Source organism: Culex pipiens, chromosome 2 (assembly GCF_016801865.2).
Source record: "Culex pipiens pallens isolate TS chromosome 2, TS_CPP_V2, whole genome shotgun sequence".
NCBI lineage: Eukaryota > Metazoa > Arthropoda > Insecta > Diptera > Culicidae > Culex > Culex pipiens.
In genome coordinates, this window is record NC_068938.1 from 33,419,727 (window position 1) to 33,425,726 (window position 6,000).

Here is a 6,000-nt window from a genome sequence, read left to right on the forward strand (position 1 = left end):
TTTAGGGTCTCTGTCCTCTTGGGAGCAATCTTGTAGGATATTTTCTTCAAAAGGACTGTAGATTTGGGTTATTCAGTGTGTAAAACTGAAACTTTTGAAGCTTGATCCAAAGTAACATCCAACTACGGTTCGGAAAGCGTCCAGAACACTATATTTCGTAACAAGAAGAGCTCATCGCAGTCTCAATGGCCGAAGACGGAAGCCGGTTCTCCAAGATGTGTCAACCCATCTCTGCCGGGCGCTGGCGCAAATTATGTCCTCGAGAAAACTCCATGGCTCCAACGCAAGAGGCAAAACCCCCGGAGCTTCCCCGGTGGACGAAGGCATTGAATTAAAATTAATTAATTTTCAATTTCGGATTTCTCCACGCCATTTCGCGCTCAAATCGTTCGTTACGGAACAAAAGTGCCCCGGTTTTTGTGTGCCGGTGCTGGCCATAAATCTTTTCCTCCGGTCGGAGTTGACCCCCACCGGAGAATCGGCTCGAACCGGGCAGGAAAACTTTGAAATGAAGGCAAATTGCAATCACTTTAATTAAAGAAGCTCTGCTGGGTGGACAACAACAGCAGCAGCAGCCGAGGAGTCCGTCGGCTATCGAGTGCACTGAAAATGAGACTTTTTCGTGCGGAAGAGCGCTTGACAGTGTTGCCAGTCAATGGGTGATTGCTCTCTGGAGGAAGTTCTTCGAAAAGGAGCATGTCGGAAGTATCAACTTGTCGGGCGAATGGAAAAGTCATTAGACTGGGGAAGTTTTCTTGGGGAGGGGGCATGATGAAATGTTGCGAGTGAAAGCTGCGATTCAAATTGAAACAAATTATTTTGAATAACTAAATTAATTTTGAGAAGTTTTTTCGAGTATATTTGAAAACGATCAAACTAGTAAAAAAATGTTTGTTTTGACTCAATCCGGTTTTGAAGCAGGAATCAAAAATTTCCAAATTTACTATAAACTTTTTTTACAGAAATACCTATGAACTTGAAGATTTTTTTCTGAATCCTGATTAAATAACGTTTCAAACTTATAACCTAGAAAATAAATTGTCCAAAAAATTCGATAATGCAGTTCACTCTCAAATTCGTACGAATTTGCGTTGTGATGACACAAAAATAATCCACTTCTTCAATGAAATCATAATTATGGTTGATTAGGCAGGCCAAATATCAAATTTTCAACCAATTTTTGATATTTAAAATGCATTGGAAAAAGAATTCTTCAAATATAAGAAAATTTAATGTTTTTAAGTTTGACTTGTTTTATGTGACTTTGCCAATGATTTAAAAAATGTCGTTTTTTCTGGGGTCAACTTTGGTTTTGTTCTTTACTAACATTTCCCCTTTATTTCGTAAAAATAAGTATGCAGTAATTTTTGTAGTGTACCAGACAATGCCCTTAAGCATTTCTTTGCAATTTAAATGATAATGGAATCGTTTTATAGCAGAAAATGCAAAAAACAAGCCAAAAATTTAAAAAGTGACTGTAAAAACATGAAAAAATTGGTTAGGCAAAAGGTAATGAAAAGAGGTAGTAAAGTAAACCAAATACTATTAGAAACAAACATTAAATAAACATGATAAATGCAAATTACTGTACTTAAAATGAAACAAGAAAAATATTAAAAAGAGAAGTAAAGTTTTTCATAGAACTAAGTTACCTTCTGAATACGACGAATATAAAAAAAATTAAAAAACTGGCAATAGAGGGTTAATTTTTTTAAAAATGTGAATCATCTTTTGATGAAAAAAAAAAACAACTTCTAAAAATGTTTGAATACTAATCTATCAAGTTGAGTGGATGATTCTCCACCAAATCACACGGAAACGGAAAAGTTGCCCCGACCCCTCTTCAATTTGCGTGAAACATTGTTCTGGTAAGTAATTTTTGTCCCTGATTACGAATCCAATATCGATTTTTTTTGTTTTCTCAAGCCGGAGGAGCAGTACGAGTCTATCCAGTTTAAAAAATGCGAAAAAGGACAAGTTTAAAAAAAAAAAACTTGAAAAAAACATTGCTTCTTCTGTTCTTAGAATTAATTATCATTAGTTTTATTAAAGACACTTTACCATTGCAATGGCATTCGTGTCGTATTTTTGAATATACAGATTTCTTATTCAGTTTCTAAATCTGTTCTTTAAGCTTTGTAAGAGTAAGAAATTTTATAACATTTTTTTCATTCTCATAGAAGTTGGCTATAATTGTCTCTAATGTCCCTCTAATACAACATGTGTCTTAAAACTAAAACATCGAGTTTTTCAACAAGAATTTTTTTTTAAACATGCAATTTTTTCGGTACTCAACTGTATTTTTTAGACTTGTCATTAAATGTGAAATTAGATGAATTTTTCCAATCTACAAAGCTCAAACGGGTATTTTTTTTTTTCATTTTTAATTTCGTATTTTTGTAACTTTACAGGGTTATTTTTAAGAGTGTAACTATGTTCTTCAAAGTTTTAGAACAGACAATTACAATGTTTTTAACTTATAAATATAAATGGTTTGCAACTACCACGAATTAAAGCAATTTTACGGAAAAAAATATTCAATTAATAAAAAAAAAATAGCAAAATATTATTTGAATAAACTTGATAAAAACAGTTTTTTTAAATGATCACACAGAAAAAAAACGATTCTCGTAATGGTGAATTAAGTTCACGAATATGAGAACCACGAAGGAAATTATTCATGAGTATGGTGCATTTGCACTATAAACGTGAATATATTACTTCGTGGTTTTCGCAATCGTGAATTTAATTCACGATTTTGAGAATTGATTTTTTCCGTGTAGGGACAAAATAATATGTATTTAAAAAAAATATATTAAAGTTCTATGGAACGAACAAAATATAACTTTCTATAAAATTTTGGAATTAATAATAACATTCCATAAAGTTCAAATAATGAATATTACATCCTTTTGAAAAGTGAGAGTTGATTTTTTAAATGAAAATGAAAATTTAGGGATCACTTTCCAATCTCTATAGTGCCACAAAAGGAACACAAATCATAACTCGGCGGCAATGTTTTTATTCCCCTATGGCTATGAAGATGCGGTTTTTTGTCCCCTAAAACAAATAAAAAAATAGAAAAAATAAAAGAGATTGATTTTGTGAAATTTATTTTTGTATATATCAAAAAAAAAAAAATCCACGATACATTTTTAAAAAAGTTCTCAACAATGCCTGCAGTGTTGCCGAATACATCAAATGGAATACACATAATCAGCCTATTTCGTAGAGAATTGCTCTTAAGTTGATACAATGCATGGAATAATTCTTCCTTTTGCAAACATAATTAAAAATAAAACATGATTGAAGAAAGGAGAAAAATTATAGAAGGTTGTTTTTAAATGCATAATTGTCCCATCAATTGCCAGTTAATCTTAATGTTGGACTTTCGAAAATGATTCAAGGCTGAAAGAAATTTTTAAGATCGAGGTCGAGGGGGACAAAAAAACAAATTTCAAATTTAATTCATATTTTTCTACGAAGCAAAAAATGTTTTTATTTTCAAAATATCAAATAATTCGTGAAAATATCAGTTATTCTACAATATTGTAAAAAAATCGATGTTGGTTTCCAAAGATTAAAATTCAATAAAAGCCTTAAAAATGATCAGTAAGATTAAAAATACTATAACAAATGTTAGAGTTATTCAATATTTGCAAAAAATTACAACCGATTGGTCAAGTTTTGACCATAAACATTTAATTTTCAGCAATCTTTTTTCCCCTTGGTTGGAACAAATCTTGAAATAAAAACTAACAAATAAATGAAATCAAGCAAAACTAATCACGTGAAAACTGTGGAAAAGTGTGGAAAATATTCAATTGTTAACTTTTTATAACTTCCATTAAATAATTCACAATTATGTTTTATTTTGCTTATTGAACACTATGGTAAAATTGAAATTAATTCATAACAGTTAATGTTTATTTTTTTATTATGAACAGAAGCTAAATTTAAAACAGTTAGTAAGGATACTACACTGCCCCTTTTCGCATTAATGTCCCATGTGTTTTCATCACTTTTGAGTTATTCATACTTTTTATTCAAAATCTTGTGTATTTTCAAAAATCAATAATATACAGAAGTTTGCTGTAGAAAAATGGAGAAAAATCAGTTTTTGTTTTTTCGCGAAAACTAAAAACGTAGCACTTTGTGTGGGACAAACTAACACTGCGTTTTTTCTCAGCTTGCTATTTTTAGATATGGGTCATTTTTGCAAACATTGGCAGTTATCAAATGTATCAACACATTTTTTACGTTAATATTCCGGAATCCAATAAATAACTTTTCCAATCAAAGTGGAGGTAAAAGATTCATATTTAAACATTTTTGAATGTCCATTAAGCAAATGTAAACATTGAGTGTATCCCCCTCACACCTTATGTCAGTTTCCATCGGAATAAGCAGGATACACTCCATGTTTATATTTGCTCATAAACCGTTATAAAAAAAGGAACAAATGCTAGAAAAAAATGTGTTTAATTGATCAAATTGAAATAAAAGTTGTCTCAATCTTCACTAACAGAGCAACCGTTAAAAAATTCCACGAATGAAAAAGCAGCAATCCTCATTGTGTATGCAAAAACCACTGAAATCATGACTGAACTCGCTTCTTTCCTGGAATGGAACAGGGAAATATAAAATAAAAACATTGAATTGGATTCAATCAATTTTGTGCTGTGCATTCTCCGAAAATTAAAACTCGTTCAGCCTGTAATGCTTCATGATTCCTAGGAAATGGTAACTGTGATCAGCTATTTTGAAAACGTATTTATAGCTTTAATCTGCATGAACAGTTGTTAAAATAACTTTGAACTTCTATTTAATTTTTCAACATTGATTTCGATATAACCAAATTCTCTAATGCAAATCGGCCAAATTAAAGTCAACAGCACAAATGAAAACATTAAATATCAGATAACTTTTCGACGAATCCATTAACTCCAAAGCATTACCCCATGCCCTATCACAAAGCCCGAACCCCTCCCCAACCCAAGAGAGAATCGAAAATAATTGAAAACTTACTGGTCCGGCACCCTAGTTTGGGCTCAAAATTACGATGATACCACCCACACCACGATTCACCAAAACATCACACCGCACCACCACCATTCATGAAACTCGTTTTGGGCATCCCTTAGGGATTTCACATCCAGCCCTTTGCTTCGCTACCAGGAATCATCCTCTTTTCCCTTTCAAAAACAAGGAATTAGGGAGGAAGCCTTTATCACCACCACCATCACCACCCCCGCTGCACTTTCAGCATACTTGTAGTGACTTGACTTTGGTATGATAACGCACCAGAATCACAGTTTTGGAGATGCAGCTGATGATTTTTCCTTTCAACACCAGCTTCTTGCGACGAAGATCTTTTTCACAATTTGCACGACTTTTTCTGCTCGCAATATTGTTGCGCCCAAAGGTACGCAACACCGACCGACCAGCTGTGTCGAATCCCGTCCCTCAAATTCACTGCAGGATTTCACGACACGTGATTCAAACGAGAATTTCTTTCACTAAATACCGCTGCACTCACTTGGGCGCCTGTCCCCGGAAAATTAGGCAAACGAAATTTTCCCTTCCAAAAACCCCCGAAAACGCACACACGGACGCACGCACGCGAAAACTAGCTGTGGCAAGCTGTCCTACTGGAAACACAACTTTTTCAAAACACAACAAGCACGAATTCGACCCGCTCGCGAGAAATTTTCATCATCCTTTCGGCTAAAGGACACGGTCGCAACTAACTCGCCCCACCGAACCGAACGCAGATTTTATTAGACCAACACACCAATACCGTGCCCGGTGAGCAGAGTTCGCTCACGCGAACCGTGCACGAGCAGAGCGAGAGCACGTGAGCGAGCGGCGATGCACTCCAGTTCGAAAGTGAGTTCGAACGGCTCGCAGCAGCGAGCCGTGAGCGGGTGAGCGGTGAGTGGTGAGCATGCGCGATAAGCACCCACCATCTCATCACGTAGAGGTGAATTTGCGTGACCC

The 6,000-nt window shown here is 34.4% G+C and overlaps 1 protein-coding gene across 2 annotated transcripts in view; it reads right to left on the reverse strand.

The window, feature by feature from the left end:
• Window positions 1-5,751, reverse strand: part of LOC120422038 (protein O-mannosyl-transferase TMTC2-like) — a 496,233-nt gene extending 490,482 nt beyond the window's left edge. The window contains exon 1 of one of the 2 annotated variants that reach the window (XM_052708782.1): window positions 5,305-5,751. The gene's annotated coding sequence lies outside the window, so the exon portion shown is untranslated. Of the gene's footprint in view, window positions 1-5,028; window positions 5,275-5,304 lie in introns of those variants that run through there. The other variant, XM_052708783.1, reaches the window with a different exon arrangement.
• Window positions 5,752-6,000: the final 249 nt, after the last annotated feature.